Here is a 14,325-nt window from a genome sequence, read left to right on the forward strand (position 1 = left end):
TTATCAGGCCCATATACAGGAGGCTTATCAGCCCATATACATATACATGATGCTTATCAGGCCCATATACAGGATGCTTATCAGGCCCATATACAGGATGCTTATCAGCCCATATACATATACTGGATGCTTATAAACCCATATACAGGATGCTTATCAGGCCCATATACAGGATGCTTATAAGCCCATATACAGGAAGCTTATCAGGCCCATATACAGGATGCTTATCAGCCCATATATATATATACTGAATGCTTATCAGCCCATATACAGAATGCTTATCAGCCCATATACAGGATGCTTATCAGCCCATATGCAGTGTCCCAGAACACGCTGTCTGTTTCTCACTGTCAGTTTATTTTTGCTATTACAGCCATGCCTGTTCTGGAAACTATTTGCACTGCAACTGTGACTATATAGTCCCTATTACTCTCAGGTTCCTTTATATTGTACATGTGTTTAACTCTGTGCAGTGGTATGCAAAGGCTGAGGATCACGTGACCAAGTCCTATAACCATGGTTTCTCCAATGGCCGTCAAGCTTTGGCCAGGAGTACCATGTGACTTCCCCTTGCTAGTTAGTTCCGGCCCGTGCTCCTAAGCAAGGAGGTTGTGTGTTTGTGTCTCTCTTCACCTTCAGAAGAGAGGCTGGTGCTCTGCTGTAACAGATCCTGGCTGTCCGTCTGCTCAAGTGCCTGGAGTATCTTCTCATCTGGGTGTCGTTCCTGTTATTCATCTCCTCATCAAGTCAAGATTCATACCGCAAGTACTCTAAATCCACCCAGCATCTCTATTCTTCTCTCACTACTACTCCCATCATCCGGCACGTTTCCCCTCAGCCTATGCAGCACCACCTTAGCTCTGTCTATATAAGTCTGCTATATACCCGGTTGCATCCGGAAGAGACTGTTGCTACCAGTTACCTCAGTTACAATAAAAGTGTAACCACCGCTGTTACTGAACCCTAGCATTGGTGTCCGTTTACTGGTGCCCTGACTAGGTACAGCAAAGAATCGCATGCCCAGTAGCAAGTATACTGCAGTATCTGCAGACCGGTCCCTCAGCTGTGCCATCCTCAGGCCCTGCACTGTGACAATCCTATACCCTGCAGCTGCCCCGGTTCCTGCCCGCTCACAACACCTGCACTGCGAAGTGACCCTCACGAACAGGATACAGACTGTGTTTTAAGTGCCCAGAACTGTACTGTTACCCCCGAAAGACTTTGCCGATTACTATGGGGGTGATTGAAGTATTTCGGGCCCTAAACAGTACGCAAGATGGCCGCCGTCTTCTTCAATTTCTGGCTGCGACATACCCCGGAGAGGAGGGGGTTAACCGCCATGCCGCCAAAGCGCGGGAATCGCCCAGCACCATAGACTTTACATTGACTGCTCCTGATTGGCTGCCTAGGCCGGATGACGTCACTGTTGCCGGGCAGACTCTGGAACCTGATCCTCCAGCCCTCGGCTCCTCCCTTCCTGCTACAAGATCCGGTCAGAGAGTAGCAAGATGGCGTCCTGTAAGGAGCAAGTACCTGCTACCGCTGTACCCGTGCTACCAGAGCCTCCTGCCTCTCTGCCAGCATTCGATCCGGCATGCCTGCTGGCTCCGCTGCCCTCGGATAGTGACAGCAGCTGGGGATTCGTAGATGGGGATCAAAGCCGGGCCTCTACTCCGACCTCCGCTGAATTAAGTGAGGAGACTATGTCTGATCTCAGTATCTCCCCGGGTCCCAATCACTCCGGCTCCTCGAATTTCATTTTCTCCACGGGGCCACCTGTCTCCTCCGAGGACGACCGGATCATAGACGAGTCACCTCCATCGCCCCCAGAACCTTAACCGGGGGGAAAGACTCTCGTTAAGGGCCCCATATCTCCTGGCCTATGGCAGCCTCCCGGGTGTGATTCGCCACCCCTGCCACAAAGGGTGTTCGGCCGGAAGCCCACGATTTTGCAGATAATTGACGGCATTCTGCAGGCCCTCTCTGCCCTGCCGCCTGCCACTAAAGCTGAGACTGCCATGCCCACCGCTGCACCTGCAGCTCCAACAACAGCGGGGCAGTCCACAGCAGCTAACACTGCCTCTTCGACAGCCGTGGCTAAAGCCACCAACGCTTCTACTACCGTCACCTATAATGTGGCCCCTGTCATTTCACCTATAACTACTGTGACCCCCAGCATTGTGGTCACCACTGCATCCAGCGATGCTTCTGCTCCAGGTCCTCTACGCTTCTATTACCCCTGGGAGAAGAAGAAGCAGAAGAAAGAGAAGGGGCCTAATGAGGTTCCTCCTGCCTCTTCCCAATAAGTATTTAAACTGTTTTTTGTTGTTTGACTGTTAATGTTCCAAGTTTTGCTCTGCAACGTTAAAGGTTCGTGCCTGGTCCTCCTGACCAAGTTTCCTGTACTAACCAGCCATGAGCTGATGGACACTTAATATTACAAAACTGTTCTCTAGTGCCTGTCCCAGAGCTTTTACATGGACGATGGTTTCAATTGCCTAAAAGAGACTCTACCTAACAGAGACACTTAACCCATTCCTTCCTAAAGCACTTTTGTTCAATTATGTGGTATCAACAGGTTATCATTGCACTTATGTCAGTATTGCACTTAATTCTAATATCATATTCAAGTAGTATCAAGGTTATTAGTGTATGTTCCTCCTCTGAGTAAGCAAAAGGTCACGGAGATAGCCTCAGAGTAGAGTGCCTCTTTTGAAAAAGAAACAGTATCTATCTATATTTTTGTGTCAGAGTCAGATAGCTCCTCCTCTGAGTAAGAGAAGTCAGTATATATACCTCTCAGAGAAAGTATAGTTTTGCAGGAGTGTATTTTCTTAAGTCTTGTATTTCTCATTACAGTATTATATCTACAGCTGGAAAGATTATTTGAGCCAGTTTTCTTCAGATGTCTTCAGAGTTATGTGAGCCAATCCTCCTCCAGACCTCGCAGTATTTGTTGTCTTTTGTATTTCCTTTCCTTTTGTTTCCAGTGTCTGTTCACCTCTGTCTTGTCCCTACACACCGTAGCTACTACATATAGTCATACTTAACATTCACACTGGTTCATACATATTGCACCTTGGATACCTTTTCATGTGTTTGGCCTTTTGAGTAATTGTGTTGTATGATTGACTGGTATGAAAGGGAGCTCCCCATGTATGTTTGCTTTTGTTATTTTATTCTTTCTCTTCCAGGTGTCCAAGTCACTTCACACAGACACCCAAGGCAGTACACAGGTCTTCACAGTTCTCTTTTTCCAGTAGGGTAACACTTTATATTGAAAACTACCTGTAACCAGAGTACGTTAGACACCCCTAGGTGAAGTCCTGCCACCAGGGTTTTCTCTCTTCTTAGTTTCACTTTGTCACCTGTGCCTTGAGCGTGGGAAACACACACTTCAGCACTCACAATCATCATTCAGTCCTGTTGTCTAATTGTCCAGTCTATTCATGTTTGCTTCCCCTCGAGATTCACCGAGGTCGGCTCAAAACTTGCTAGGGAGGTATGCAGTAGCCCAGAACACGCTGTCTGTTTCTTACTGTCAGTTTATTTTTGCTATTACAGCCATGCCTGTTCTGGAAACTATTTGCACTGCAACTGTGACTATATAGTCCCTATTACTCTCAGGTTCCTTTATATTGTACATGTGTTTAACTCTGTGCAGTGGTATGCAAAGGCTGAGGATCACGTGACCAAGCCCTGTAACCATGGTTCCTCTAATGGCCGTCGAGCTTTGGCCAGGAGTACCATGTGACTTCCCCTTGCTAGTTAGTTCCGGCCCCTGCTCCCAAGCAAGGAGGTTTTTTGTTTGTGTCTCTCTTCACCTTCAGAAGAGAGGCTGGTGCTCTGCTGTAACAGATCCTGGCTGTCCGTCTGCTCAAGTGCCTGGAGTATCTTCTCATCTGGGTGTCGTTTCTGTTATTCATCTCCTCATGAAGTCAAGATTCATACCGCAAGTACTCTAAATCCACCCAGCATCTCTATTCTTCTCTCACTACTACTCCCATCATCCGGCACGTTTTCCCTCAGCCTATGCAGCACCACCTTAGCTCTGTCCATATAAGTCTGCTATATACCCGGTTGCATCCGGAAGAGACTGTTGCTACCAGTTACCTAAAAGTGTAACCACCGCTGTTACTGAACCCTGGCATTGGTGTCCGTTTACTGGTGCCCTGACTAGGTACAGCGAAGAATCGCATGCCCAGTAGCAAGTATACCGCAGTATCTGCAGACCGGTCCCTCAGCTGTGCCATCCTCAGGCCCTGCACTGTGACAATCCTATACCCTGCAGCTGCCCCGATTCCTGCCTGCTCGCAACACCTGCACTGCGAAGTGACCCTCACAGGTCAGGGCATCGCACATATACATATACTGGATGCTTATCAGGCCCATATACAGGATGCTTATCAGCAACCATATACAGGATGCTTATCAGGCATATATACAGGATGCTTATCAGCCCATATACATATACTGGATGCTTATCAGGCCCATATACAGGATGCTTATCAGCAACTATATACAGGATGCTTATCAGGCCCATATGCAGGATGCTTATCAGCCCATATATATATATATATATATATATATATATATATATATACTGGATGCTTATCAGGCCCATATACAGGATGCTTATAAGCCCATGTACAGGATGCTTATCAGGCTCATATACAGGATGCTTACCCATATAAATACAGGATGCTTATCAGTGCATATACAGGATGCTTATCAGCCCATATACATACACAAGATGCTTATCAGGCCCATATACAGGTTGCTTATCAGGCCCATATACAGGATGCTTACCCGCCCATATTCATATACAGGATGCTTATCAGGCCCATATACAGGATGCTTATTAGGCCCATATACAGGATGCTTACCAGCCCATATTCATATACAGGATGCTTATCAGGCCCATATACAGGATGCTTATCAGCCCATATACATATACATGATGCTTATCAGCCCCATATACAGGATGCTTATCAGGCCCATATACATATACATGATGCTTATCAGGCCCATATACAGGATGCTTATAAGCCCATGTACAGGATGCTTATCAGGCTCATATACAGGATGCTTATCAGGCCCATATAAATACAGGATGCTTATCAGGCCCATACACAGGATGCTTATCAGTGCATATACATACACAGGATGCTTATCAGGCCCATGTACAGGATGCTTATCAGGCCCATATACAGGATGCATACCAGCCCATATTCATATACAGGATGTTTATCAGGCCCATATACAGGATGCTTACCAGCCCATATTCATATACAGGATGCTTATCAGGCCCATATACAGGATGCTTATCAGCCCATATACATATACATGATGCTTATCAGGCCCATATACAGGATGCTTATCAGCCCATATACATATACATGATGCTTATCAGGCCCATATACAGGATGCCTATAAGCCCATACAGTATACAGGATGCTTATCGGGCCCATATAGAAGATGCTTATTAGCCCATATACAGGATGCTTGTCAGGCCCATATACATATACAGGTTGCTTATCAGGCCCATATACAGGATGCTTACCAGCCCATATTCATATACAGGATGCTTATCAGGCCCATATACAGGATGCTTACCAGCCCATATTCATAGACAGGATGCTTATCAGGCCCATATACAGGATGCTTATCAGCCCATATACATATACATGATGCTTATCAGGCCCATATACAGGATGCTTATCAGGCCCATATACAGGATTCTTATCAGCCCAGATACAGGATGCTTATCAGCCCATATACATATACATGATGCTTATCAGCCCATATACATATACATGATGCTTATCAGGCCCATATGCAACGCCCTGACCCGTGGGGGCCACTCCGCAGTGTAGATGGTTGTGAGGGTGCAGGAACCGGGGCAGCTGTAGGATAATGTGGTCACGGTGTAGGCACGAGGGTGATACAGTTGGAAACCGGGCTCCTGACCATGCGGGAATACTGGGCATGCGATTCTTCGTTGTCCTTAGTCAGGGCACCAATGATCACACCAATGCCAAGGTTCAGAAACAACGGTAGTTGTATATTTATTGTAACGGTGGTAACTAGTAGTAACAGTCTCTCCGGATGCAACCGGGAATAAGGCAATCTTGAACAAAGCAGAGTAATGGGTGATGCTGCAATGGCTGTGAGAGTAGCGTGCTGAATGATGGGAGTAGTAGTGAAACTGAAGCTGAGATGATGGGTGGAATGAGACTTGAATGCAATACTTGCTGTTGATGATTAGAGAAGATGATGATGAGAGGAACTGAAGAATGACTGAAGAATCGACACCCAGATGAGAATCTTGAGACTTGAGACAGGAACACAGCCAGTGGACTGGAGCAGCAGAGCGAAACGCAGGCCTCTCCCTTTAGCAGGGAGAGAGGACAGAACCACAACTTGTCTCCTGAAGGTGGAGGACAAGACTACACTGCACAGGAACAGCAGAGCAACACACCCTTTCCCCTCTGGGGCAGGAGATAGACTGAGGTAGAACAGGAAGTCACATGGTAACCCCAGCCAAAAGCTCGATGACCATTGGTGTTACCATGGAAGCAGGGCACAGTCACGTGACATCCAGCCATTGCATCATCACACCATTAGGCATATACAGAGAAATATACATGAGAAGTACCATCCTTGAACACTAGGAGGTGACATAATACCTTTAGACACTGATACCTGAATACACATGCAATAAATGACTGAAATGGCAGACCTGAATACTGCAGGGGTGACATAATACACGCAGTTTGCAGTGGACCATAGCTTTCCAGAATAGAACTAGTTATACTAAAAGTATGAGCATGAGAATGGCTGTTCTGGGACACTGCATACCTCTCTACTAGAAATGAGCCGACCTCGGCGAACCACAAGCTGAGGTAGATGTGGCCGAATGAACATAGAGGACCAGGACAACAGGACAAGAGGAAGGCATGTTAGTGTGAGTGAATGTGTAGATGTGAGTTTCATACGCTCAAGGCACAGTTGACAAGAGAGAGAATGAGAAAGAAAACCCTAGTGGCAGGACTTCACCTAGGGGTGCCTAACGTACTCTGGTTACAGGTAGTTAGTGCGTGGACCATCTGACATGGAAGTCAGGACTACTTAACTGCTGGCGGGCGACCCTCAATATTCCAGTCAGTTTGACAGTAGGTTTCCAATGAAATGAGTTACCCTAATGGAAAGAAACCTGTGAAGACGTGTGTACTACCATGACGTGTCTGTGTGAAGTGTCTTGGACACCTGGAAGAGAAAGAATAAAATAACAAAAGCAAGCATACATCTGGGTACCCTCATACACACCAATCAATCATACCACACAAGCACTCCATAGGCCGAACACACGAAAAGGTATCCAAGGTGCAATGTGTATGGACAAGTGTAAAGGTTGAGTATGACTATGTGTAGCAACTACTATGTTGGGACAAGACAGAGGTGAACAAACACTGGAAACACAAGGAAGGGAAACACAGAAGACAACAAATACTGCGAGGTCTTGAGGAGAACTGGCTCACATAACTTTGAAGACATCAGAAGAAAACTGGCTCCAATAATCTTTCCAGCTGTAGATACAATAGATACAATAACATCATGCATGAAGAAAATAGAAGATCCTTCTGAAAAATACACTCTTTAGAAAATACACTTTCTCTGAGGCTATAGATATAAATATGTAGACTGACTTCTTTACTCAGAGGTGAAGGAAACTGTCTGACTCTGACATGAAAATATACACTGTGAGAAGAAATACTTTTTTTAAAATACACACTTTACTCTGACTTGTCTGCTCACTCAGAGGTAGGAAAATATATATATATATATATATATATATATATGACTGACAAGAAAATAGACTTTTGACTACTGAAGTGCAATACTGAAGTGCAATGCTGAAGTGCAATCATGAAATACAATAATAAACCTCTGACAATCACATAATCATGAAAAGTGCTTTAGGAAGGAATGGATAAGTGTCTCTGTGTGGTAGAGTCTCTTTAGGCAATATACACCATCGTCCATGTAAAGGCTCTGGGACAGGCACTGAAGAACAGTTTGGTCAATGAGTGTCCATCAGCACATAGCTGGATGATAATAAGGGAACTTGGTCAGGAGGACCAGGCACGAACCTTGAACGTTGCAAAACTTTTTTTTTTCACACAGGAACAACAACAAAACAGGAACAGTTTAAGGACTTTGGTCTCTGTTTACTGGGAAGAGGCAGGAGGAACCTCATTAGGCCCCTTCTCCTTCCTCTGCTTTTCCTTCTCCCACGGATAATAGAAGCGTGGGGACCCTGGGGCAGAGGCGTCCGCAGACGTGGTGGTAACCACAACGCTGGGGGTCACTGTGGTGACGGGGGAGATGATGGGCGCCACATGGTAGGTGACTGTAGTGGTGGAGCAAGCGGCTTTAGCCACAGCAGCAGAGGCAGCAGAGCAGGCTGCGGTGGTAGCTAAACCTGGAGCCCTGGAAGCAGCAGTGATATAGCCCAACGGTTTAAAATCCTGCCAATCTTCGTTCCAGTCCTCTGAGGGAGTTGGTAAGAAGGGCCGCTGTACCGGATTCTTAGGTCGGGTGACTGCTGCAGCCCATGGACCCTTCGGGGATCCCACCAGGGTATACTCAATCACTTCTCCCGGAACAAGGTTATTGAGATAGGCGGGTTGGTAGTCCCGCATTACAGCTCGTCTATTCACCAGCACTAGTAACCCGGTGTACGAATCCATGACCAGGCCGTACCCCCGTCGCTTATCAAATTTGGTCACGGTTCCTCTCCTCCTTTCTAGGGGGGCAGCGCCGGGTCGAGGTTTTTCCAACTTGCGGATGAACAACCGCTCAGATGCAGCATGGTATTCCAGATAGGGGGTATATGGGTGACCCCACAGCGGAGCATAATCTGGATAAGGCACACATGGAGGTGGTTCCGGTGCTAGGCCTGGTTGGGGAGGAAAGGTATCACCGGCAGTAGGGGCTGCTGTGAACTGCCGGGCGGTGGTAGCTGCTGCAGGCGCCAGGGTAGCCATAGCGGGCGCAGCTTTAGTAACAGGCGGCAGCAGGGACAGCGCCTGTCGGATCTCCTCGGCCAACTTAAGGATTGCTGGCTCATCCCGAAACACCCACTGAGGTAAGGGATGTGACCTAGGTCCCGGGAGTCGCCAGGGGCTTGTGAAGCAGGATGCCTTGGAGCTTATTCCCTGGCTAGGGACGGGGACAGGGACCCACGGAGTGTCAGTACTCACTCTGGAATCACAGGCGAAGTGGATTCCCCAGTAGAGAAGGCCAAGTCCGAATCGCTGAATCGGCCTAGCTCCGGAGAGAGGCTGGGGCTCGGAGAGGAGTCCTCGCTTCTCTGGCTGAGATCCGGGCTGGAAATTCGACTGGGACCGGCAATGTCTGACGCTGCAGATCCCCAGCTGGAGTCGTCATCGGACGGGAGTGGGACCAGCAGGCAGGCCGGATCCAGTTCAGACAGACTTGCAGGCCGCATAGGCAGAGTAGCAGTAGCCGCCACACACGCACCGTCCTCGCGGGTCGCCATCTTGCTGCTCTCTGGCCGGAACTTGTAGCAGGAAGGGGAGGAGCGCCAGGCTGGAGGATCCGGTTCCAGAGTCTGCCCGGCAACAGTGATGTCATCCAGTCCAGGCAGCCAATCAGGAGTATTCAATGCAAAGTCTATGGCGCCGGGCGATTCCCGCGCTTTGGCAGCATGGCAATTAACCCCCTCCTCTCCGGGGTATGGCGCAGCCAGAAATTGAAGAAGACGGCGGCCATCTTGTGTACAGTTCAGGGCCCTGAGTGCCTCGATTACCCCCATGGTGATATGGCAAAGTCTCTTTGGGGTTGCGGCACAGTCTTGGGGCACACAATGTAAATGTAATCCTGTTCGTGATGCCAAAATGCAACGTCCTGACCCGTGGGGGCCACTCCGCAGTGTAGATGGTTGTGAGGGTGCAGGAATCGGGGCAGCTGTAGGATAATGTGGTCACGGTGTAGGCACGAGGGTGATACAGTTGGAAACCGGGCTCCTGACCATGCGGGAATACTGGGCGTGCGATTCTTCGTTGTCCTTAGTCAGGGCACCAATGATCACACCAATGCCAAGGTTCAGAAACAACGGTAGTTGTATATTTATTGTAACGGTGGTAACTAGTAGTAACAGTCTCTCCGGATGCAACCGGGAATAAGGCAATCTTGAACAAAGCAGAGTAATGGGTGATGCTGCAATGGCTGTGAGAGTAGCGTGCTGAATGATGGGAGTAGTAGTGAAACTGAAGCTGAGATGCTGGGTGGAATGAAACTTGAATGCAATACTTGCTGTTGATGATTAGAGAAGATGATGATGAGAGGAACTGAAGAATGACTGAAGAATCGACACCCAGATGAGAATCTTGAGACTTGAGACAGGAACACAGCCAGTGGACTGGAGCAGAAGAGCAAAACGCAGGCCTCTCTCTTTAGCAGGGAGAGAGGACAGAACCACAACTTGTCTCCTGAAGGTGGAGGACAAGACTACACTGCACAGGAACAGCAGAGCAACACACCCTTTCCCCTCTGGGGCAGGAGATAGACTGAGGTAGAACAGGAAGTCACATGGTAACCCCAGCCAAAAGCTCGATGACCATTGGTGTTACCATGGAAGCAGGGCACAGTCACGTGACATCCAGCCATTGCATCATCACACCATTAGGCATATACAGAGAAATATACATGAGAAGTACCATCCTTGAACACTAGGAGGCGACATAATACCTTTAGACACTGATACCTGAATACACATGCAATAAATGACTGAAATGGCAGACCTGAATACTGCAGGGGTGAGATAATACACGCAGTTTGCAGTGGACCATAGCTTTCCAGAATAGAACTAGTTATACTAAAAGTATGAGCATGAGAATGGCTGTTCTGGGACACTGCACATATACAGGATGCTTATCAGCCCATATACAGGAAGCTTATCAGGCCCATAAACAGGATGCTTATCAGGCCCATAAACAGGATGCTTATCAGCCCATATACATATACTGGATGCTTATCAGCCCATATACATATACATGATGCTTATCAGGCCCATATACAGGATGCTTATAAGCCCATACAGTATACAGGATGCTTATCGGGCCCATATACAAGATACTTATCAGGCCCATATACAGGATGCTTATCAGGCCCATATACATATACAAGATGCTTATTAACCCATATACAGGATGCTTATCAGGCCCATATACATATACAGGTTGCTTATCAGGCCCATATACAGGATGCTTACCAGCCCATATTCATATACAGGATGCTTATCAGGCCCATATACAGGATGCTTATTAGGCCCATATACAGGATGCTTACCAGCCCATATTCATATACAGGATGCTTATCAGGCCCATATACAGGATGCTTATCAGCCCATATACATATACATGATGCTTATCAGCCCCATATACAGGATGCTTCTCAGGCCCATATACATATACATGATGCTTATCAGGCCCATATACAGGATGCTTATCAGGCCCATATACATATACAGGTGGTCCTCGGGTTACAACGGTCTCGAGTTACATCGTTTCGTGGTTACAACGCTTTATTCAACGCCTTATTCCGACTAACACGGTATCGACGTAACTCGAATACATGCAGCGGCCGAAGAATACAGTACGATACTATACTGGTACAGTACTCAGTTATGCAGTTCTAGACTGAGGATATTGATAATTATGTAGGGTACTATGTTAGGATAGGCTAAGTGTTTACAGGACAGTACTGTTGTTATGGTACAGTACTGTATGAACATATGATCCGACTTACATCGAAATTCGGTTTACAACGCTGTGTAAGAACGGATCACTGATGTAAGTCGAGGACTACCTGTACATGATTCTTATCAGGCCCATATACAGGATGCTTATCAGGCCCATATACATATACATGATGCTTATCAGGCCCATATACAGGATGCTTATAAGCCCATGTACAGGATGCTTATCAGGCTCATATCCAGGATGCTTAGCCCATATAAATACAGGATGCTTATCAGGCCCATATACAGGATGCTTATCAGTGCATATACATACACAGGATGCTTATCAGGCCCATATACAGGATGCTTATCAGGCCCATATACAGGATGCTTATCAGTGCATATACATACACAGGATGCTTATCAGGCCCATATACAGGATGCTTATCAGCCCATATACCATACCTCCCAACTTTTGCTGGGAGGAAAGAGGGACAGTCACGGCAATGAGCCACCCCCTCCCCCCCCCCCCCCCCCCCCCATAGCCGCATCACCTGTTACCATTACATAAGAAAGAAATATCACTGCATCTTCACCACATAGTGACTTATCCCCTTATACCATCACTACATAACATCCACTATACACAGAGCAGTACACTCCCTTAGCAGTGACCATATAGCGGTAGATTAGGCTGTTTTGCATCACAAGTCCTCTGTGCATTTCTTCTGTGGCCCTTCAGTGTCCGGGGCAGCGGAAGGAGCTGAAAACAGACCCGGTTAGTCAGGGGCATAGCTAACATTCATGGGGCCCCATAGCAAAAAAAAAAAACAACACATGGGCCCCCCTCCAGTATCCCCCCCCCCCCCTCCATATGAGCAGTTATGACCTTAAGTAGTATTCAGGCCACTCTGTGACCCCATATAGTATATAATAGGCCTTCTGTGCATCCATTTAGTAGCTAGGGCCCTGACGCTTTCTGAAGCCTCCCTGTAGGTAATCCCCTCTCTGGAAGCAGCCCCCCAACACACACACACACACACCTGTAAGCTGTGCCCCCTTTGTAAAAAGAAAAAAAACAAAAAACATACATACTCACCTGGGTTCTGCCCAGTCCCTCACTTTTCCTTTTCCTTTAAACACTGTCAGTGGACCTGAGATTTGGGGGGGACAGCTTCTGTTTAACCCCTCATATACTGCAGTGTGTAAGTGATATAAACTTCACTTACATGCTGCAACACAAAGATGAGTAAGAGCAGGACACAAGGAGAGGTCTGTGCACTGACTGATGACCCCTGACCTCTACACAAGCTCCGGAGCTCCGCACATCAGGCAGCTGGAGAAGTGAGGTCAGGGGTTATCAGTGTACAAGCTGTGAAGCAGACCTAAACCCTTTTTTGTGCTGCAGCCTGTAAGTGACGATTGTTTCACTTACATACTGCAGTACATAAGGGGTTAAATCAGTCTGACAGGCTCTGGCAGCGTGGCTCCAGCAGAGTCCAGGAAGAGAACCTTGTGGCTCTTACCTTCCATGTGCGGTGTGCGTCCCGGAGGCTCAGGGTGCATCGTAGTGCAGGAGGCAGGCAGCAAGCACTGAGACACGGGCGGCCTGTGTGTGGGGGGATCGTGTCAGCTGACAGCAGAGGTGCCGGACAGGAGAGATGGCCCTGTGGGAGCAGCTACAGGTCAGAGCCCGTGCTGGAAGGGCGCGCCCCTTACTGCTTGTAGCTACCCAGGGCGGCCAGTAGGTGTCACTGTGAGCGCTCATTATGAGCGCTCACAGAGAAAGGCCATAGACAGCACCCGGCAGACCCGGCTGCTGGTGCGGGGACGGAGGCTGGGGGACAGCGGGACACATGAGGGCCGTCTCGGGACAGCGGGACATCACCCCAAAACCGGGACTGTCCTGCTGGATCCGGGACGGTTGGGAGGTATGCATATACATATACATGAGGCTTATCCGGCCCATATACAGGATGCTTATCAGGCCCATATACAGGATGCTTATCAGTGCATATACATACACAGGATGCTTATCAGGCCCATATACAGGATGCTAATCAGCCCATATACATATACATGATGCTTATCAGGCCCATATACAGGATGCTTATCAGGCCCATATACAGGATGCTTATCAGCCCAGATACAGGATGCTTATCAGCCCATATACATATACATGATGCTTATCAGGCCCATATACAGGATGCTTATCAGCCTATATACAGGAAGCTTATCAGGCCCATAAACAGGATGCTTATCAGGCCCATAAACAGGATGCTTATCAGTGCATATACATATACTGGATGCTTATCAGGCCCATATACAGGATGCTTATCAGCCCATATACATATACATGATGCTTATCAGGCCCATATACAGGATGCTTATAAACCCATACAGTATACAGGATGCTTATCGGGCCCATATACAAGATGCTTATCAGGCCCATATATAGGATGCTTATCAGGCCCATATACATATACAAGATGCTTATCAGCCCATATACAGGATCCTTATCAGGCCCATATACATATACAGGATGCTTATCAGCCCAT

General features: G+C 47.6%; 1 long non-coding RNA gene across 1 annotated transcript in view; it reads right to left on the minus strand.

The window, feature by feature from the left end:
• LOC138801071 (uncharacterized) overlaps positions 1–13,448 on the minus strand; it is a 113,341-nt gene extending 99,893 nt beyond the window's left edge. Inside the window, exon 1 of the long non-coding RNA XR_011364559.1 lies at positions 13,294–13,448. This is a non-coding gene — a long non-coding RNA (uncharacterized lncRNA). The remainder of the gene's footprint in view (positions 1–13,293) is intronic.
• Positions 13,449–14,325: the final 877 nt, after the last annotated feature.

The sequence above is a fragment of the Dendropsophus ebraccatus genome, chromosome 9 (genome assembly GCF_027789765.1).
Source record: "Dendropsophus ebraccatus isolate aDenEbr1 chromosome 9, aDenEbr1.pat, whole genome shotgun sequence".
Lineage (NCBI taxonomy): Eukaryota > Metazoa > Chordata > Amphibia > Anura > Hylidae > Dendropsophus > Dendropsophus ebraccatus.